This window comes from Phaenicophaeus curvirostris, chromosome 18 (assembly GCF_032191515.1).
Source record: "Phaenicophaeus curvirostris isolate KB17595 chromosome 18, BPBGC_Pcur_1.0, whole genome shotgun sequence".
Lineage (NCBI taxonomy): Eukaryota > Metazoa > Chordata > Aves > Cuculiformes > Cuculidae > Phaenicophaeus > Phaenicophaeus curvirostris.
Genome location: NC_091409.1, coordinates 472824 through 495600, shown reverse-complemented (window position 1 = coordinate 495600; position 22777 = coordinate 472824). Strand labels below are relative to the sequence as shown.

At 38.5% G+C, this 22777-nt stretch overlaps 2 long non-coding RNA genes across 2 annotated transcripts in view; both read right to left on the bottom strand.

The window, feature by feature from the left end:
- Window positions 1–16738, bottom strand: part of LOC138728642 (uncharacterized) — a 128877-nt gene extending 112139 nt beyond the window's left edge. The window contains exons 1-2 of the long non-coding RNA XR_011338728.1: window positions 16695–16738; window positions 15243–15338 (exon numbers count right to left, since the gene is read on the bottom strand). This is a non-coding gene — a long non-coding RNA (uncharacterized lncRNA). The remainder of the gene's footprint in view (window positions 1–15242; window positions 15339–16694) is intronic.
- A 930-nt stretch (window positions 16739–17668) lies between these two features.
- On the bottom strand, window positions 17669–21425 carry LOC138728562 (uncharacterized). Its single transcript, XR_011338725.1, has 3 exons — window positions 21342–21425; window positions 19573–19700; window positions 17669–17737 (listed from the first exon to the last, which is right to left on the bottom strand). It is a non-coding gene; the product is annotated as an uncharacterized lncRNA (long non-coding RNA).
- Window positions 21426–22777: the final 1352 nt, after the last annotated feature.

Below are 22777 nucleotides of genomic sequence, written 5' to 3'. Positions count from 1 at the left end.
GAGACTTGTGAAGATAGTTATGAAAGTCATTGCAAAAGCAACTAACAGCACCACGTAGGTCTGTCTTGATCTATGTTACCCTCCTAACATGCTTTAGTAGAGAGAAGAAAGCAAAGGACAAACAGCAGATTTGCAGTTCAAAACCCGAAGCTCCCTCTACTGGTACAGCTGAATTACTAGAGACCAGTAATGGTCCAAGATTCTGTAGTTCTAGCCCCAGCACTTCTGCACGGTTACAAACAAACTTAACTTCTCACTTCTACAGTATTTTTTTAATCCAAGTAATAAAAAAGAAAGTAGATGCAAGGCCATACAAATTTTAAATCTATTTCCTTAAAAGAGCCATAAATCTTCAACTTTTAGGCTAGCTATCAATTTTTATTTAAATAATGTTTATTACCTAGACTCTACAATGTTTTCTCAAATGCTAGTTTGAGGTTTGGCAAAAACCAGTAATGCTTGCCAATGACAAAACAGCAGTATGATATTAATATTGAAAACCAGAATCTCATGTAAATATGCTGTAGCACAAGAAGCTAATAATGGGTAGTATATGTGATGAATTTACACCATCGAAGTTGGTGAAACAGTAGTCAAGCCAAAGGGCAGAAGTACCAATTAAAATAATCTGTAAAAAGCTCAGGCAGTACCTTACGTACGTCTTGCGTACATCTTGCGCAATGATCTGTCAACCTTAAACACAGAGGGGGAAAAAAACCCCATTTAAAAAAAAAATCACTTCTTGCAGTACTTTTTGCTAAATATTACACATTTTTACCTATAAATGAAGTAGTCCTCGCCCACCCTTGTTAGCCTTAGATTTTCAAAAGCTTTTCTAAACTTATCTTTCACTCTCTAAAATAAGAAGTGCAAAGGCTATACGATGTTTGATCCTCAAATTTATGCCAGGAGTCTCTTGGGAACTAAGGTGAATAATCATAGAAAAAAGTGCATGTCCAGCTTCTATAGAATAGCCATGCTCACTTAATCTGTCATTTGACCAACTCTCTTATTTTCTACGTACAGACCAAAGAAAAGTAACTGAAGATCTCATTCTCTATAAACAATGAAAGTTTCGCTTCACTGAGAATTAGCTGAATAGAGCAGACAGACAGTTCTCCTTCTAAAGATTAAATCTCCAGATGCAGCAATAATTGTATCTCAAAAGGCATCTTAAAGCATCTTTACAATTTGAAAGGGAATGACAGGTCTACCATACTGTAACAACCATAAATCAAGACATCAGTACAAGCATCCTATCAGGCATCTATACAGGCATGAGTAAGGGTGACTATAAAGGAAGTGCTACGTGAGCTGCAAATCAAGAGTCAAAAGCAGAAGAGCTGTTGTTTGGTATGCTGGACTGGGAATAGCAGGGAGTTTTTGTAGACATGGGTCATGTCTGCTTTTGTTTGGGTTTTTAGTCTGTTTTGACATGCCCGAGCTGCATCCATTTTCAGTAGACTTCATTTCTATAAAACCCTCTGGCAATGTCATTTTGACTTCACTGTGATCTCTGCACAGCTCCTGTCTGAGATCCCATTAAGTGGAAAGAGCTTCAATAATCCATTCTCAAACTAGCAAAAGCACAATTAAGTATTTAACCTCAGGATGTGAAAGGCAAGACTGGTAGTACATCTAAGTAGAGTGCGCTCAGTGATGAAATGCAAGTCTGGAAAAAACACCAGAAGGTATATGTTGAGATCTAAATAGGACCATCTCAACAAGCTTCACTTGAGTGAACTTTGCTAGTTAGAATTTTTTAAAGCACTGCAATGTCTGTTCAAAATGCCTTTTAGATATCCCCTGTACAGCACAGGCACAATACATGAGTATCAGAAGTGCTGCAGCAGAGGAAGTGGTAAAAACATTACCATTTTATATATCAATGAACACTAGCTCCTCAAGATCTGAACATATTACCTGAAAAGCACTACTTAGATGAAACAAACAGCATTGTGCATTGGCCTTCAAATGCCTGAGTATGATTTGGCCACTACCAAAATCTGGTTTGACAAAAGGTAGTGGAGCTGAATGGAAGCTTCTGTACAATTAGAGGCGAGTGAAAAAGCAGAAGGGACTATAGTGGAGCTTTAGCACCAACTGAAGTAATTTTTACAGCTCTACCAAACCTCTCCTGAGCAGCACACCTGGCATCCAAAGGCCCCACTTAACAACACTACAGACAAAAGAATCTAGAATAGCTGAGGTGCTCAGAAAACCTTTCACCAACAGCACACAAGGAAAGAAGACCTAAAACATAACAAAATATTCTTAGGAAATCACAAAGGAAGCATTCAGATCCTTCAGCAAATACATTGCTTCCCACGGTTTTATGGCACTGCCTGATTACAGGACTATGACTAGTGCCCTGAAACAGCATTCCCTGCTTAAGTGGCTTTCATACAAAGTGAATTCCTTCCAGTGCTCACAAAAGAATGACTAGGAAGGGCTTATCTGAGACTACGGCAGTTTTTAATGTCATGTTGAAGATCATTTAATACCTTACCACATGTAAAGCTCTTATATTTAAATAGTTACTTTATTCCCTAGAAAAGCAACTAGTGAAATACAGCTCATCTTTTGCAGAAAATCTTTCCCATTCTGATTTGCATACTTCTGTGACATGCTAGCAAGAGGTTATGGTCATGTCCTAGATTTCACATGAAAGAGAGATGAAGTCCGAATTATTTCTTTTTCCTAAAGATAATGACTAGTAGGATTTGCACATGGTTAAGCACTGGTTACAAGCATTTCTCCACAGAGGATATTTGCCCATGGTGAGTATCACAGTAACAACAGATCCACACAACACTTTCCTCCGATTGAAGAGCAGAAACGATAAGGAGTGTTCACTACGTGGCTCTCTGATAATGAATTCAACTTTAGCATGGAAAAGCAAATCCTTTAAAGGTGAAATGATTTTTCCAAGATTACACAGCAAATCACAACCTTAACCAGAATTAAGACTGAGAAGAAATTTTTCATTCCTAACCCTCTGGACTGTGTGCTTTTGTGATAAATTTTTTGACTCTACATCTGCCTAGTTCACCGGTAATTTAACAATCTTCATTTACATGCAGCATTACTGGCAGGAAGAGACAGAGATTATGCATCTGCAGCTCATTTCACTGCATTCTACAAATAAGCAAACAAGAATGCAGTAATTTTATCTGCATCGGGAATTAAATCCTTTGACAATCAGTATTCACATGTTTTGAGAGTCTGACAGTGTATTTATAAGCAATCCCAGCTAACGCTAATATTATTGTACAAGCTGCTCTGTCTGGAATTTACTAAAACTTGCAGTTATAGCTAGAAAAACTAACTAAGAAAAAACAACTCCAAACAAACTTTCAGGCAAATATGTCTCTATAGACCTCTCCACTCTCAAGAAATTCTTCTTCAGTCATGTTAGAATAGCTGCACAGAAGAATCCACATGCAGTGGCATTAACTGGCAGGTGATCTGTATGTCTAGAAATACACAGATACAAAAATTACTTTAGGCTGATTATTTAATTATTCATATTTTTTGCTTACCGCATACATCTCAGCTCCTCAACAGGGCACCAGCAAAGACAGGTGGAGAAACAGTGAGTGACCAATATAACCTGTCTTTTATTAACATGCAAAACAACAGTACATGCCAGAACTTGGATGGGGCAATCATAAACTTCAGTTCTGCCTAGTGTTTGGGGGTTTCATAACCCAGTGCTAGCATGAATTGTCACAAAAACCCATAACATGTCTTTCTTTCTAGAGAGACAAAAAGATGAAAAAGAGAGAGAAAGAGATAAGAGAAATTAATGAATGAAAGCAAGCAAGCAAGCAAGCAAGAAAGAAAAGGAGATAGAAATAAGGAACTCCTGAAATCTACACATTAAAGTTTTTTGAGTCTTCTGTACATTGTGCCCTGTGCAGTTCTGAGCTCAGAATGTTATAATTTTGAGTGTTATGACATAAATAGATTAGTGTTTCCTATTTTGCCGATATTAGTTCAATAAAAGTTAAAAATGCTCTTCACTTTTTTTTCACTGAAGAAAACATGCCATATTACCCATAGGACTTGATCACAATAAGACAGAGGCTGTTATCTCATAGGTATGCACTTTTTTCCTCAGAGATGACAGAATTCTTGGATTTCCTATTGATTATGAAAAACAGCACAAAACCTAGGCCTACTTATCAGCCTAACATTTTTGCACTCATTTTTCTTCCTCCCTTAAATATAACAAAATTCCTTTGAAACAAGCAGGTTTGAAAAGGCATCTTGGCAGATCTGAATTTGCCAAAGAATTTGTGAAAGGGAAAAGTTCCTAAGCCTGATTTCACTTTCCAAGTCTTCCACATCTCACCTGCTTCAAGTTACAGTTTAACTCTTACTCCTTGTGTCTTTTCCCAAACATCCCATTCACAGGACTCATAGCTAGTCCTTAGTTCCAACAGATAGATTTGTTCAGGCTTTAATTAAGGGTCTGGCTCCTGACATTTAGCAAATAATTTGCTCAGTGACACAATGTATTTTAAAATTCAGACTGCATATCTGAAACTGACTTTTGACACACAATAATTGCAATACTTTCTATAGTTTCTCTGTTCCTCTCAAACAGTAAAAATGTCAGACAAATGGAGAGTGAATGCTACGGTTATGAATAGAAATCTGAAAGAAAGAGACATATAATTAGTAGCCTTAATGATGACAACCATACCCTTTGGGAATCAAAACCAGAGCTCCTATACATACCCTTGTCACTTTTCCAACCAAAACATTCCTGAATATTTCTGAATTCCTTTGGGATGGCTTGAAGGCTTATTTAAGTTATACTCAATGTCAGAATCAAATGTGTTTTCTCTGAAAGACATGATGAACAAAAACAGTCACACACAAAAACTCTGCTATTTGCGAAAGATGACGGCATACAGCCTTCATGTGTACTAAAGGTTACAATGCTCATCCTTGCAGTTTCCTTCCAATGAAGTAATTCAATGGACCCCAAAACGGAGTCATCAGTGAAGGGGTTTCTTAGCAGCCCTTTCAAATAAAACTAAACATGGCTGGCATAGAAAACACAGTCTAGGAAGTAGTCTCAGCCTATTTATAAAATTTTCATTCTGCCCTCTGGATTTGATAAAAAAAACACTATGAGAAATGCAAGTTTCACATCTACTGGCATGTATGGCAACATTGTACTAATCACCCATTTTTCTAACTTGGAAATCAACTCAAAGACATGGTCAGTAATATGTATTTTGTTTGTTACAGTTGCACATATTATCTCTGTTTTAGTAAAGGCTTACACTTTATAATACTATAATGAAAGTAGTAACCTCATAACAGACAATATAAAGGGCAAAAAAATAGCAGGTGTCAGAATTTTCACAACACCGTACGCCAACACTCTCACATTCCTTAAATCATGACTGAGAACATTATCTGAATCCTGCGAGGAAAGCTGTCTTCAGTTTCACAACAAAATGTCTTCCTGAATGTATGTCACTGTAATACAATACACAACCCAGAAGTGCTTGAATGAGCTCAGGTGATAAAGCTAACACCACTACACTCCATACAGATTAATTACCTCTCCTGAAAATCTGTCTGATTTGTCTAGTATCAGCCAAATATCACAGCAGTCTCTAATTTATTAACTATTCCCAGGCATATCAAGTGAAAAATCCAGGCACTGAGTTAGGAGAACATCGTAAATTACATAAGTGACATCACTTCATTGCAATGACAAAGCCTAAGATGTATGTAAAATTAACTGTATTTTAGCAGTAGCATAAATTTCTTCAGTCTGAACTGTGCAATATAAGCTTATAGAGCTAATCTAGCATACGACAGCTTAAGGAGGATGCCATAAAAGAGCCTGCTTCTTCAGAACAGTTTGAAAGCAATTAGGACTATAAACTAAAAGTAAAAATCTTTAAGAAAACCCAAAAAGCAATGCAGTCCTTTTGACAGCCCTGCTGACTGTACCAGCTGAAGTTCTGTCCACAAAATGAAAACAATACATTTGTTCAAGATTTTCAGATGCTACATGTTTTCAAATCACTTAACATAATGTGAAGTGTCATTGCTACATGGAAAATACCTTAAACTAGTAAGGAAAGATCTACTGCTATTTCCTAAACTGTAAGACTGTATATAACAGCAGGTAATGCATGTGGGATAGAACTTCTTTTCCAACTTTTCAGCAGAAAGCAAAACCAAGGAATTCAGGTGACAGCTACATCTCAGCCACTGAAACAAAGTGGCAGAAAAAATAGCACTTGATTTTGAGCAGGACAAAAAATTTAACTGCATTGGCACTGACAAGGATCATTCCAAAGAGGTGAATACATCAATCAACAAAAAATGATGTAGCATACAGTTTAGTAAGTTGACCACCTGTCAGTGGTCAACATAGACTTTGTGGCAACACATGAGCAAGAAAACCCTGAGTATTGGTAAATGGGTGGCAGTTTCACTTCCGTTAAAATAAAAAAAAAAATAAAACAGTGAAGGAAAAGCTATAACTGGGAGAGTACTGATATCCTACTGGGAACGTATTCTGTAAAGGTGCTCATAGATTTTTCTGAAAGGCAGTAGAAACGTCAACAAAAGGACATTGCCAGGGGAAGTGTGTGTAGAGACATTGCCCATTCATCAAAGAGCAAGAAGAAATATTACTCAGATTTTTAGCACAGCTACAGCTTGGTATATCAGTCCTTTTGTTGTCTTCATCCAAGATCCAGTTTCTTCTTGCTTTAAACTATACAACTGCAATCTTGACTTCTATGTTCTGGGCCACGTAAAGTTATAAACAAGATACTGTTGTTGTGGGGTTTGGGTGTTTTTGCTGGTAGATACAGATGACAATCTGTGTTTCCACTTCTCACACAGAAAAAGATGAACAGACTTAAAAAAACAAATTCACCACATTATCTAAGCAGAATGGTACGTAGCCAGTATTATGCTGATTATTACACAGGCAAATAGCAAGGCAAGATTCTTGACCCAAGAAGATAACAATCAAGTAAAGAAATTAACAATATGGTTTGAATATGTGGTAATTTACTCAGGTGCTGCAGCTGAATTGGAAGATCTGTCACGAACCTCTCAGGTTTGTTTTGCTCTGAAAATTATGAAGAATCTTCATCCACAAGTCTGATGTTATTTTATTGCAATGATCCAAAATGCTATACTGTAATTTCTGAGTACTGCACACATCGGGATGATTGCTGGAACATATTGTCATGATTTGGAGGGAGATGGGGTAAAGAGGTTAGGTCTGAGGGATTTGATTTAAAGACTAGGGAAAAGAATGAGGAATAAACAGCAGATCAAGGATAATAGTTCATGTTTCTTTGCAATACTACTTAAAGTTTTAATGTTATAAACTGTAACTTCAGTCATAACATTTTTGCTCATGTTAGTGAAGTGTTACATTGTAATTCAATGTTATAAACTGAAGTAAATCAGCGGACATAAAATATCACTCAAAAAAATAATGCTGTAGAAAATGGTTCCTCTGAAATAAACTCCAGAAGAGTTCCAAGCTGCATAACATCATATCTGGCAATTTCTTTCTAGACATTTAACCATCTTCCCAATATAATTCAGATCCTAACATTCCTTTTATGTTAGAAAATATGCTTACAGGCTCTCTTTTTTGCATTTTGAAGTTAATTTCAAAACTTAGATTGATAAATGCCCCTGCACTAAGTCAGTAGAAAGACAACAACAAAGCCTACAATTAAACTGTGCCTATTTGGTCTTGAACTGCTAGTAAAACAGCAAAACTCAGCACATCTTTAAAGAAATTTGAAAAAGTCACAAATATAATAATCAAATAAACCTGAACCCTGTTCAGCATTCATCATCTTCTCTATCCTTTGATGTTTTTAAGCAAAGGTATAAAGTCTCATTTCACAAAATCTTTTCCAGCATATTGATGCCATCCACTACTCTTATAGCTCTTGCACTGCATTAGCTGCTTTTTAAACTTACACAGAATTTTTGACAAGACATGGGCACGTGCTATACACACAAGATTTCACTTGTGTTTTGTATCATTCCTATTATTAAGTTTTGGGATAATTTTAAAGAGATGTTATAAATCTAAATATTTGGAGAAACAGAAAATCTATCTTGTCTGGGACAAACATCAAAATAATTACAAACCTAAATATGTATTTGCCCAATAAAATTTGATATTTGATCAGCGAATAAACATTCCCGCACTCTTCCTTATCAAGTATACCTAACACATACTCTCATTATAGATTTTTTAAAATGGCATTTATGATTCTACATAAACACGTACTTTTTTTTGAAATGGGTTCATTTTCCATATATAAAATCTAATTAGCATAAATACTGTCTGTTCAACAACATTTTGACCATTGTGAACACTGGAGCTCAGTAAGCTCCAGCTACACCTCTGACGTACTTTTTTTCCCCCTTTGAAACAGAGCACAACAAATGCAGAGGTATCTTGGTCAGCTCTTTGTTACATAGTCATTTTCCCATTGGCTTGTTTCCCAAAGATTAACAAATTGTAACAATCACCAGATGCAACCAGCTTGAGTCAAACTGATTTGATCCTACAGCCACATATGAACAATTCTATATCTCATTTCCAACCTCTTGATCCACACACGGGAATTTTTTTTAATCCAACACAGATGATGTGTAGCTAGTACTAATCCAAAAATTCAATATCTCCCTTTCATTTCCACTTCTTCTCAATCAAACAGCTCTGCAAAGGCTACTGGCTGTGTAATTGTGAAGAATAATACACAGAATATAAAAACTTAACAAAGATGAAATGCACAGTGAAGTTACCCTTCTGGGTCCATTAGACAACATTTAAACTATTTTAATCATAAAGAGGACTATTTGGCTGGAATGTTAATGATAAATGTTTTAATGGATTGGAACATTTAAAATCACCTTAAAACTACAAAGACATCTTTAATTCAAAAGACTGGCATGAGCTGTTAAAGAGTAGGTCATGTCTTTATGTGAAAGACAGCAGGCAGTATAAAGAAAGATCTTTCTTTAAAGAAAAAACTGCCCTCTTTTTTCCTCAGGTTTCTACAGGCTTTAACTGGTTAATTAGAAGAATACCTGTGCCTACAATTAATATGTGATGTTTTTAAAATTTGGTCCAGTAAAAAACCCCATAAATATAAACCACAGACGTACCTGTAGTGAACACTAAGAAACTCATATAGCTGGAAATAGGCCATACTACCTTTAGCAAGGGTTACAAGAAATTCTCTGCATAAAATGTCATCGAGGTTAATGGCAGAATGTGTTTGTTCCTGTACTTGGAAATAATTATCAAAGTTCTAAAACACTGTCTACAAGAAGTCCAAATGTTGTGCTTTTTAAAATGACTATTTCTATGCAGGGACACTCCTTTTTTCCTGCCCTACAGCTCTGTTACAAAATTATTCTATACTGATATCTCTAAACGTTTTTTATCTTCCGCAAGACCCAAATTTGGTCCTTGGCACTTCGGGTTTCACTTAAGATGTCATTAAGCATAATATGCCTCAGGGACTGGTAAGAAGTGAAGGAATTTTTAACCTCTGCAGACAGACTACATCAAAGCCCAAATCATAGGCAATAACATTACCAGTGTCAGAATTTAAGGCGCAATACAAAAAAAATAATACAATGTAGATCAGGAAAAGGTACGTTGTATAAATGGAGCTACGTCAACCTTCAGAAGTTGAGTATCTGACCCAAACATCTCACAGTATAATATGCCACAACCTTTCTACCTTTCACAGTTGATACATCTACAGAACAAATTAGTTTATCCATTTTACAATGAAATAACATCATAAGATATTTATAGAACATAAGATACTAATATGTGAGTCCATTCTCAACAGTCTGGCCAGACTGGCCATCAGGGAGCAAGAAGTGTAATTAAATGGCTCAACTGGGGATACTGAAAGATTAGTGGTAAACCACTAACCTACAAGCTAGGCTAGAGTACCACAATGCAATGTAACTGGGCTCAACTCTGCAAGAAAAAGCTAGTAAATCCAAGTTAAATTATTTGAACTGAAATTTATCTCTATTGTACCTGTACTGACCAAATGTAGCTCTGGTGTTACTAGAGTGCCAATGCTGTACTGTCAGGAAAATTCTTACTGTTCTAACACACTGATGCAATCACTATTGAACAGCCCCATGGAGGTGAAGTGGCTCTTGGTATCACGTTAGGATGATGAGAGAAACCTGCAGGCTGTTAAAATGGGTTTTGTTTTGGTTTTGTTTTTTTTGTTTTGAGGAATGTATTAGTCTAGTAAATAAGTGTGGTTTAGAAAACCTGTTTAGAAAGCTGTTATTTGGATGTCATCTAAAGTTGGGAATTTTCTCCATTGCTCTCTCCTTGCTGGAGGGGAGCAGGTATACACTCAGAAAGGAGACATCTTTCACAACAGCTGGTACTTGAAAATACCACCTCCAAAATGTCTTCTCAATTTCAATGACCAACACAAACACTTAAAATTTTCAAACTTGTTACCCGCAGTAACTCAACAGTCACCTAACAGTTTGCCTGCACATACTGAGGTCGACTGCTGCTGGTAAAATAAAAGTGCTCATTGTTTGTCGGGTTCAAAATCTCAAAGCAGTTTGAAGACAAAACCATACCTACTGCAAAATAACCAACCATTCTTTATGTCAAAACAGGAAGCAATTAAAAAGGATAAATTACATTGTACTATGTAACTGGTTGTTGCAACCTTTTATGCATCATCTACTGTAACAATGACTCCCTTTACATTTGTAGTAGTAAGTAAACACACAAACTCTAACGTGCTTTCAGCTCCCTACGTAAGATATTAACACTACAAGCTCTGGTACATGTATTTTTCAAACTAAGCTTGCTGGCTTTTGTCAGCTTTCTGTGGCTCTAGATCACATACCTAACCTAAGGATGTTAAGATTATTAATTTGTATCTTTGTGGACTCAGATAGAACATTAAGGGTTCAAAATAAAGGAATTTGAATTTGTCATTAAAGTCCTACTTAAAAAAACCCACAAACCAAACTTACTTACTCTTCATTGTGTCTGAATCAACATTTTGTAATAGACTATAGTTATGAATAAAATATTAAGATAGATAGTACTTGGAAAAGGAACTGTAAACAAGTTTCTATCTGGAATCAGCATGAGTTTTTCCAAAGGAAGTGCACCCAGTTTCTTCATAGTTATAGTCAAACATTCATATAAAGGGAGAAAAACGTCTTTACAAAAAGAGAAGATAAATACTTTAAAGAAATGTAACCTATTCAAGGCTGCAAAACCACAACTCTGCTGAAAGAGTCCTTTCATATGCACATCGGATAAAGACATGCTTAGGACATAGGAACAGGGCAAGAATGAGCCTTAAAGATTCAGACATAGCTAAAAATACAGCGCAAGTCTCTGTTTTTCTATAGGAGGTTCAGTTTTAAAGGACAATATTCCAGATCTCTTTCTTAATATCAGTTGGCACAGATGGAAGCCAAGGTGGCTCTAAGCCAGCTCTACCTCAGCCAGGGATTCCCTCTTGCAGGAGAAATCTCAGCGGCCAACTCAGGAAAGCTTTATAGATCCTTTTAGTGCAAAGGAGCCAGCACACAGTCTGGGATATGGTTTAATGTTTGGGGTTTTTCTATTAAAGTCAATTTTATGGCAGTTAGTCCACATAGAAGATACTTGCCAAAAAAAGACAGGCTAGTAAAAGATTGAGTTCCATATTCAGTAATTTATCTGGAACTTAATATTCAACCACCAATTCAGTGTAAGAAGGAGTGTTATTTTTTAGCTCTTCATTCACAGTTTGCAGTGACCTTGCATGAATATAGGCAATGGCATTACATGACAGGAAAAGAATAAGTAAATTTAGAGTTCTATTTCTTTTAACAGATTTTCTTAATTTTTTTGTCCACCACATTCGTATTTTGTTTTTCTTTTGTCCTCCCGTATGATTCTTTTCATAAAAAGTTTTGTGTTCTATGCTTTTTCAGTCTCTCAAATCAACAGGTGCCTCTGAAGGTTAGAATGACTCAGTGAAATGGAATGTACAATGTCCAAATAAATCAGATCATACCCACTCCACAAGAAAGTGTACCTAAACTCTTTTAAAGCATCAGAAAGTGATGTCTCTAGAGAAGATCTAAAAGAATCAGATTATTTTTACAAGTAACAAATGAAACACACGTGGATTTCCCAGATTATGATGCTAGCCTATGTGTTTATTGTTTACCTAGCAGCACAAATTTGTGAACAACAAAAGGATCCTGTTGCGCACTGGGAATAATCACAAAACTGAGGAAATGAGAAAGAAATTACAATCCTACACAAAATTTTATTTTTTTAAACCAGGAAAACATACACAAGTTATCTAGGAGACCTTGGTTTTCAATAGTACAACTGGGATTTCTCCTTTTACCTATCTGAAATATAGAGAACATGACTTTATTATAAGGAATAAACAAGATGGAAATTAAAAAATGAGAGCTTTTTTTGGGCTGACCAATTCTTAAATGTCATAATAAAGTTGAGGAAAAGATAAATGCGTAAATCGTGAATCTACATGTAACAGAGTAACTGGAAGACAAGACATTTGAACTCTACAGTGAAGTGGACTTAAAACCAACAGTCAGTGCTGCTATCTGTGTTGCTCTTTTCCAGAAAATCCAAAATGTCATCTGTCAAACTTCTAGATTATGCTTCAAGTATACAATTCTGTATTACCCAACATTAAAAGGGCATAAAATGTTTGCACAAAAACCCCCAGAGGGACTGACTTTTAGAGTCATCCTTGAAACAATGAAAAAGAGTAATCTAAAAATGCATATGCAACCAAACACAAACCAAATTTTCTGGTTTTAAGAGTAGGTCAGCTGACCACAGGTCGTGGAACCCCCCACTGTAGCCTGACTTTAGCAGTAGCTGATAAAAATAGGGGGGAGAGTTGTGAGTTTTATAATCAAACAGAAGGAAATACAGAATAAGCAATATATTTATGTGTTCCTATTCATCTTTGCCCAGAGTAATTTTTGTCTGTTGCAATCACGAACTGAGAAACACAACAGAGACAACTAAAAAGAACGTAATATAATTTATAAGCAAGTCTCCTCCATATTCAGTTCTCTCATGCATTGTTCTAAGAAATAGTTTAAACAAACACACAACCAGAGTGCTCAAGCAGTGGGGTGAAACTTCAAACAATAACTAGCTCTCAGCAGGAATAAAATACAAAATGGATTGGGAATTTTATTTTTCATGATGTTCTCCTACATGCAATTTTACTGCAAAGTCATCTGTCACAAATAAAAATGTTTCATTTAGGAAGTGGTACAATCTATAGTATATGCTAAAACCAGTCAAGAAAACATAATAAAAGTCACAACTCAGAAAAATAAAATGTGGAAATTAATCCTTCCATCCAACGGCAGGAATTAATTTGAATTTTCTATCTAAAACAGTAGTTTAGAAAATGTTACTATTTGTGATACCTTTGCACTGCATTTGCTCGTTGTCTTCTCCGATGCAGTACCCAGAACACCATGATTCACGTATTTTAGGTCCAAACTCTGGTCTTGTGAGGTCTCAGTTCCCATATAGATTTAGGTTACAAACAGCATGTTACAATTTTATATTTTCTGCAGTTATTCTTAGTTATACCGTCACAGCATAGAAGTAAATATTATTACAAATAATCTTAAATGTTAAAGTTTACATTCTGCCTGTAAAGATCATGATCCTTACAGCTGCTGTGCTAGGCATATTAAGCTTATTTTTGCTAAACAACTTTTGGGGATATAAGAATACTATTTTGTCTATTCTAGGACACCATATATTGAGAATGGACCCTATCAGGTAAAATCTATTGAATAAAAGACCTCCACACCAACAGATTTACCAGACAAAACTTTGATCCTCTACATTAAGCCAAAACATTTTTTTACTCTGAGAAACTTCAGCCTACTTCGGTAACATTTCATCTGAGTGATGAATGGGTTAAAAACCAAACAATGGCCTGGGCATTTATCCCACAATGTAGTTTCTTTCATAAGAACCATATAATGAAAACCTCTGGGTGGGTTTCTCAATTGCTGCTCCTGCTTCCTAGAAACCGCACAGCTCAGTCCCTTCCCCCTTCATACACACACTCAGATTTCTCTACTCTGCCAATACAAAATTGAAAGGCAAAACCTGAGGATTCATATAATCAGGGGTTGCAGTACGTGACATCAGTCTCATGGGAGCAGAAATTTCTTTAATCGTAATTTCTTTATATAAGAAAACTATTAAAATATTTTATTATTTCTGATGCCCTGTATCAACTTGCCAAGCAGCAAGAAGAGCATAGCATCGGACTATACACTTACTTTCTACCTAAAGAAAGGGTATGTGCACAGAAGAATCTGTTATTTGATGTCTCTGTGCCAAATACCTGTTATACACTAGGCAATCCAACTCATATCTAAAGCTGTTTGACTTCAGCCCAACACTTGCCCATCCCTCAGTTAAAGACATGTTTATACAGACACACATTGTCCTAGGAAAACTGTTACCCACACACAAATTTACAACATAAAGGCAGTACATAAAAATATTCATTCAGTACCTACTTTGAGAAGAGTAAAATTCAAAAGAAATTCCACTTTTGTATATATTGTCTGTTCCCATGCATAAGGAAATACCTTCAAGTTAACTACCCTTGAGATCCTGGAGATTCTAAATATAGCTTCATGCATGTTGAGATGTATCTCACACGTGTAAGTCTGGTTTGAGTCCAGATATCAAGTAAAAAAATGAAAATGGCAGTTCTGTCAGAAATTTTTAATTAGTAAAGGCTAGCAGCTAAATCCCGGTGTGACTGTGGTTCAAACTGCACACCCCAAAGGTCAGGGAGTGTTTGATCTTAAGGCTCGAACACATAGAAACACACATGGCAAATAAAAGGTAAGATACTGCCTAACAGTATCTGTGGTATTGAACAGTTATCATGATAGAGACAGTGGTAACCAGTGAAGCTTGAAATATCCACTGTATAACCAGAAAACCTGGATGCTAGAAGATCAAGTTAATTGGTCACTACGGTTCCTGCTTCTCTTAATAGCCACAAACCTATGTGTGTGTGGCCTAGCCTATAGCTATGCTGTTTACTTTATTATATCTTAGATCTCTAGCAGGAAGCATGAAGAAAATGTTTAAATACAGTTGGCAAACTAACCTGTGTGATTGAAGATAGTAGTAGGCCGGTGCACATTGCTGGTGAAGAATGAAACTCAGAGCTGACTTAAAGAGTACATGCCTTTCTGTTCTTCATCTGCAAATTAGAAATTCACTGGTTACTTTACAACTGAATGTGCAGTAGTACTATATATATATAATACTACTTCCAGATACTGTAAGAAAAAATTCTCAGTGATAACTGTGCTCAATTCCTCATGCATTTTTTAAGAATGTAGAAATTGCATTCTTGTTGATTGGTTTTGCTTTAGAAATACACAAATAATAGGAGAGATCCATGAACTTGTAACCAGAAAAGATGCCACACACATATATGATGCATATCAAATATTATTAGATCTATGCATGAATCTGCATGCACAACCGTGAGTAATTTCACAGATTCCCTGTCCTCTCAGTCTCATTTTTAATTTGCCTTGTTCAAATGAAATCATCAATCATGAGGCCTGTAACATATTTTATGGAATTATTTGATCTTTCCCATTAAAAATACAATTAAAGCATGTCACTCGTCTATACACATTGCATATGTATGCACAGGCATGATCTATTGGTACAATCACAACTTTCTGACTTTGGTGAAATTGCAAAGCTTCATTAGAAAAGAAGAGACAGAGAGCCCTGGCAGTTCTCAGATCTTTAGGGGTCATTTATTGTTGTAATAAATTTCATTTTTCCATCTGAAGGGTAAAGTCTAAACACTGTAATAGAGTAATATTGAGGTATTTATTTTACCTCATTTTTTCTTCAGCTGAAATGCTAGCAAGGGAGTGTTTTTCAGCTTGGCAGGCAGCCAACCATTTCTCAGTAAATAATGTAAACCCTGTCCCGCAGTGTAAAGCTGTACATCTTTTCAAAAATATTCAGTCCCCTGCTAGATTCTAAGGAATCTTTGCTTACAAAGTCTGTCTGCAGAAGCTTCTACAGCAAGCAACTTGGCAGAGATTTCTAAACTATAGAAAGTTCTTTCTCCCTCTGTCTCTTTTTCCCCAATGAAATGACTTTGTGTATCCTTCCTCCTTAAGGTGCTTTTCCTCAACATACCATAGACAGGAAAAAAAATCTTCTATAGTATAGCTAAGGTGTCTCAGGCTTTGTCTTCCACCCAGACTCTGAAAAAGTCTGCTCTGTAACATCTAGTGCCAGATTCACTACTGTATCAAAGCAGATTTGCGATTTATGCAATTGCTCAGACAGTATCATCGGCAAGGCTCCATTATAACTCTGTTCACTTGAAGTACATAATGAGTGTGCTATGCATTTCAAGTTAAGAATTCTGGTTTAGGTACCAGTGGCTGATGTAAACGGGCTCTTAAAATGGTAAGTGGTGATACATATCATTCAGATCACGCAACCTAGCAGCTGACAAAGTGAGGATCAGTGTTTTTAGGCAGAAACTGTAGAAGGTACAAAGCTAGTGCACCAGTCTTACCTAAAGTGAAAGCAGTCCATGCAAGTGAATGTATCCAATGTCTTGAACTAGACTGAAAAGCAAAACTCCACATTACAAAGGGATAGTGACTAAAATTATATCAATTTTAGGTTAAATATAGAAACCAATACAATAAGTTTTGCCTTTGCACACGTAGAAAGTCAGAAAAGCGATGTGTGAGCATGCGTGGGTAGCAGAAGGAACTTGATGACTGTGATCCTTGTGTCAGCACAGTAACTTGCCTTCATGTGTAATACAACAAAGAAGTAACCTAACTTGTGGAAAGAGATAATGCGGCTTTTTTACCTCTGTATCGTCTGGCACCTCAAGAAAGGAAAAGATTTACAGTCACTGTTAAACATGTTCCTTATAGGTACCCAAACGGCATGCCCTCAGCAACCATCACTCCAGTACTGCCTCTCTGCATGTGCTCACTCACCAGACCCCACAGCACAGTTCAGGCTTTAAAAGCCAAACCAAAGCTCAGCTGTTTAGTGGGAGGACTGCATGCTTCCCCAGAACTGAACACAGGACAGATTAATTAATCAATGTTTGCAAAGCCCTTTGAAACAGAAAAGTGCTCTAGAAGCTAAAGATTGTTATTGCAGAACACTTCCTTGTTAGCTCTGGCATTATAATCCATTTTCCTTAATGTGTTCTGAGTAAGAAGATAGGAAACACAAGATTGCAGTTATCAATTACCACAGTTGTCAAAGAACATGGAAAAACTCAGAGTTTTGATAGCCGTCTTTACATAGAAAGACTAATCTTGGAGTCAAATAGACAACTGCCTTATCTTCTGAAATTTAGACAGCTGTTTCCTTATGTACTTATTGTACCTTTTGTTGATATTGTTGTTTTTCTTTTTTCTCCCCTTCCTCAAAGTTGTTTGCTAGCAGAAGGCACGGCCCTGTGGGGTAGGAACATAACATTTCACTTACCATCCACTGGCATTTTCAGTGGTTAGCACTGTCCATCGATGTTTTTGTTTTCCCAGTAGTGTCAGCTCCTAAGTGACCTTCCAACTTGTTTCAGATCTGCAACTTATGAGATTAATTTGTTTGTTAAATTAAATAAAAATTATAAATACACTACACTATATAAACCTAGGCTAGGTCTTGCAACATTTGAAACAGCACATTCATTTTCGTAACAGTTCCTGAGTCATGACTGGCACACAACCAAAATAAAACAACCCCCAGCTTTCGACAGATGACAAAAAGTGGCAACATTCCCACAAATCTGTTTTGTCTTTATAACAAAGCAACTTTTTTATGACTAAGGGTCTAAGGTATGTTTCTGATTAGTTTATTCAATTCTGAGGGTCTTTTTTCCACAGGGGACTTAATGTGTTTCACATGGAATAAAAAAGGAGAGTTAAAATTCAAACTCTTGTCTTTGCACTCATATGCTGAGTTCCACTTTCATGGTTTTGGCTGGTTCACTTCAGAGAACAGCTAGCTGCAAGATCTGGAACTAAATCAATGGCCTAAATTTGCACTATTTGAATTGCAGGGTTTGGTTTTGCATTTACGCATGTACTTAATTACTGATGCTATTAATGCAACTTGATATATCTTTATTTGGAAAAGGGCAGCTGGCAAGCACAATCAAGATATGTTGGATTGATTAATGTTAATGGATCTTCTAAGACATTAGGGATTTAAAAAATTTGATTATTACATCAAACGCACATCAATATTTTTAACTTTTCCGAAAGCGTCAGCCTAATGGATCACATTTCACCCAATTTTGCATAAAGAAAAGTTGTGGGAAGAAAGTTACAGGGTAAGTACATGTAACATGCACACACAATCTCTTGTTGGAAGTGACTTGAAAGCACCCACTAAAACCAAAATTCTTAGTGCAAACATGTAGGGTGGGAATGGCAAGAGATGTTGTTTTCCTAGTTTATTGCTGTGATGAACACCTGCTGCACATGGAAACCACACCAAAATAGTTTTTGAATAGTTTTCTTGCGGTACCAGACCTTACTTTCATTGAACTCTCATAATTAGGCACTGCAATCTTTTTTTCATGAAGAAAACATAAAGCATTTCAGAGTGCTCTTTATCATGAACTCTGTGGAAAACTTCATTCTCCCTGTCTTTAGTCTCCTGAACTACAATAGCTTGCAGCTTTACCTCTGCACACACTGCTAGTGCACTGTTTGACCAATTAGGAAGATCAGCTTACTCTCTAAAAGACTTTCACACAGGTTCTTTGTTGATTTTAAGTTGTTTGCTATGATACTTTGCAAAATATACTGCTCAGTTTTTAAACTTTGTTTTAAGCAACATAACTGCTGAGTATATGTCACTTAGTATGAAGCAGGAGAAAATACTATTATGATGGGTAACGACTGGATGCCTATATTCAAAGATGTCATTTACTAGTTCATTTGTCATGGATAAATAAATTCACAAAATATTATTACTGATGAAGTGCATTTCCTCAAATACGACTCTCCCAGATCTCACGGATGAAAGTATGCTTCACATGCAAGTTCAACAAATTGCCCAAGATCACACACCAGGACTGTAGCAAGCAAAATTACAGAAGAAAATCCCTGCATTGATGGGATGTAGAAGGTCTGTTTGAAACTTGCCCTACTCACATCCATGGCATACATGGTACTGATAATATTTACATGTGAAATTTGTCATATTTTTAATCTATACCAATAAGTAATAAAAACTGTAATGAGCTAGAAGAAAGAATGCCTATTTAAAGAAAAAGTAAGCAGCTGCGTTCACAGTGATCATTTTCCTTGTGAAACAAAAGTCTTCACGGAGAAACCCTATTTTAAGACTTCAGGCATAGTTTTTTATACTTAACAGCAGTGCTTATTACAGCAGTGGACTAAGACACCACTTACCTGCATAAGCTTTTGGATTCTGCCACAGCTTCTTGTACAACCGAATATGTTATTGGTATTTTCACTATGTCAGAGACCAGTTGTTCGCCTACGGATTGTTCCGTATCCAACCATCCTTTGTTTGGCGTCTGTATATGATGACAGCAAGTCCATCGTTTTATGCACATATTACTACCCAGAAGAACTGGTTTAAGATGTTAGATGGAATTTCCATGTATTAATAAAATCAATAACAACATTCTTAGAGTAGTAAGACAAAACTTTGTAGTAATGGTGGAAACAATAACTCATAAAATTATTATGATGGGCCTTCATTAGAATACATATGGGAATAACTTAGGCTTGAGAATAGCTTTGTAAGATTAATGGAAGATTCACTAGCTAATTTGTCATTCTAGTAATTATGACTATATATAAATCGTTCTTTAAAAATATCTTATAATGACGAATTCTCCCATCAGATTTATAGGCATTGCAGACATGAGGCAAAATTTCATCCATCTGGAATGTCATAAGAAAAACCAAAATCATTTAAAGGAACTGAGTATTTTTGAGCTTTTGTGTAATAATAAGATAAATGTCAGCTGTGTTGAGATTCCTTAACGCAAAGATAAAGCCTTCGTAGTGGGTAAGAAACATATCTCATCTTTGAAAGTGTCTGTGTGGAGTAATAAATTTTTGTACCATTTACAAGCCGTTTTATAACAGCATTGGTATGGAACACAGGTGGCTGACTTTATTTCCAGAAATTATATTTTTTTATAATAAAAGGAAAGGGCCTGTGATTAATTTAACTGCAAGACTATCCAGCTACAGATAACATACATGTCAATGAGAAAAGATAACCTTAAAATTTGCATAATAATATAACTCATATCCTGCAATCTTGCAAATCATATCTGACCCATACTCTGATTCTTAAACCGCTGTGTCAGAAATGAGAATCTAAAAGTTACAACAAATTACAATAATGCCTTTAGAACTTGTGTTAACACAAGCAATACATGTACAATTTTTTGTTTTCACGGCATGCACCTGAAGAACATTTTTCTAACTCTAAGTTATTGAAAGTTGAAAAGAATTTGCATAATTTTCTTGACATATCTTCATAAAGATATTTCCCGGGAACCTGTTGGAATAAAGTTAGCTTCCCATTCCCTAGATTTTCTGTGCAGAATCAAGTGAAAACATAGGGACCTGATTAAAAAGCATGTTCAGGAGGTGTCTGTAACAAGGGAATTATTCAAAACACCTCTTTTGATTGATTTATTTTCTTCCCCCCCAACTCTGAAGGAATGTATGGGGGGGGGGAACCAAACCCAACCAAACCAAAAAAATCCCAAACTAACACCCCAGAGGAACTCTGGCTTGGGGAAAAAAACTTGGGGTAAGTTTAGAGATAGAGTGCGAACCCCTGCAGTGACACCACCTGGGAGGGAGGCCGCGCCCTCACCAAGGGCCCCTGCGCGCGGCCTCCCCTCCCGTGAGGGGAAACACCTTCAAATGCGGAATGCTGGGGGCTAAAACTCAAACCCTTCAAACAGTGAAAGAGTTTTGACTCTTTTGGAGCAGCTTCTCCACAGGCGGTATCCAAGAAGCCTAAACGCAGAGTTTAGCCCCGCTTTACGCCCGCCGAAGCAGGACGAGGTGTGTTTCTCCCTGTCAGCGTCGCCGCCACGGCCTCCTCCCCCCCGCCCCGGGTCGGGAGCCCCGGTTAGTCAGCGGGCAGCACAGAACTTTGACCAGGCCAGGACTTCATCCGCACCAACCTGAGGAGGATCAGCCCCAACTCGCGCTGCCTTTTTCCCCCGCGCTGACCCCAGGGCCGCAGCCCCGGCCCCGCTCCTCCTGCTGGCGGGAACAAGGGGCGCGAGGAGCGACGCGCCCCGAGGGGCGGGCGATGGGCAGGGGATGGGTTAACAGCTGAGAGCTCCGCGGCGGGAGGGAGGGGGACGAAGCTTTCTCCCGGAGGCGGTGGCGCTTGGAGGAGGCGCCTCGCAACAGATGGTTAAAGCTCCGGGCGGGAGCGGAGCTGCGCGGCCCCGGCGGGGACACGGGCGCTCCCACCGCGCTCCTCGCGTCCCGGGGCGGAGGCGCCGCTCGTCACCCGCAGCTCCGGGCCACCTGCGAGCGCTGTCGCGGTGAGTAACGCCGCCTCCCGGGGCCCGGGTGGGGGGCTCTGCCCGCGGGGGAGCCCGAGCGGCCGGCTCCCCGCCGGTTGAAGCCGTGCTGGGGGGATCTTCCAATATCCCCCCCCGGGCGGGAGGCTGAGGCAGTGCCGGGGAGGTTTTATCACCGGCAAGCGGGGAACTCCCCGTTCCTATCCGCCCCCCCTGCCCCCCCGCCATCCAGTTCCAGCCTCGCCGGCGCGGAGCGGCTGGGGGTGACTCGGTACCGGAGCTCTGGTGCGAGAAAGCTGAGGAGGGAGCGTTTAAAAGGCTTGTAGCGAGAGGACGAGGGGCAACGGGTGTAAACCGGAGAGGGGCGGATTTAGGCTGCACATAAGGAGGAATTTCTTCACGATGGGAGCGGCGAGGCGCCGGCCCAGGTTTCCCAGGGAAGTTGTGGCTGCCCCGTCCCTGGAGGCGTTCAAGGCCGGGTCGGATGGGCCTTGGGCAGCCTGAGCTACGGGGAGGTGTCCCTGCCCGAGGCGGGGGTGGAACGGGATGATCTTTAAGGTCCCTTCCAACCCGAACTGTTGTACGGTTCCGTTCTCTGTGTGGGAGCGGGGGGGCGGGGAGGGGAGCCCCCAAGGTCACGCAGCGAGGCGGCCGCTCGGCTGGGCGATAACGCGCGGGGCTGGCGAGCTGGGGCTCCGCGAGGAGCTTTCCTCCTTCCGAGCGCTCTGGCGGGTGTGACAGCGCGAGGGCAGCGTCCGTGTCATCTCCCCGGCGTCCTGCAGCCTGCAAATGCGGATGAATGCAGCCGTGCTCCTGCTCTGCTGTGGCCGATGCGAAGTTCAGGAGATTAAAACTAGAAAATCTTAGTCGAAGTGTGGTGTTTCCACTTGTACCGTGGCAGTAAGTAATGTCTGTGCTGTTAACGGTGAATGTCTTCTCGTGCCGCCAGGCAGCAGCTGTGAGGAGCCCCTAGCTGGTCAGGTGTCAGCTGCATCCCGACACTGAGCTCACTGCAATGGCTTTTATGGTCGGTGCATCAGAGCTATAAACCGTGCTTTACAGCTCGGGGCTAGAGTATAACGTGG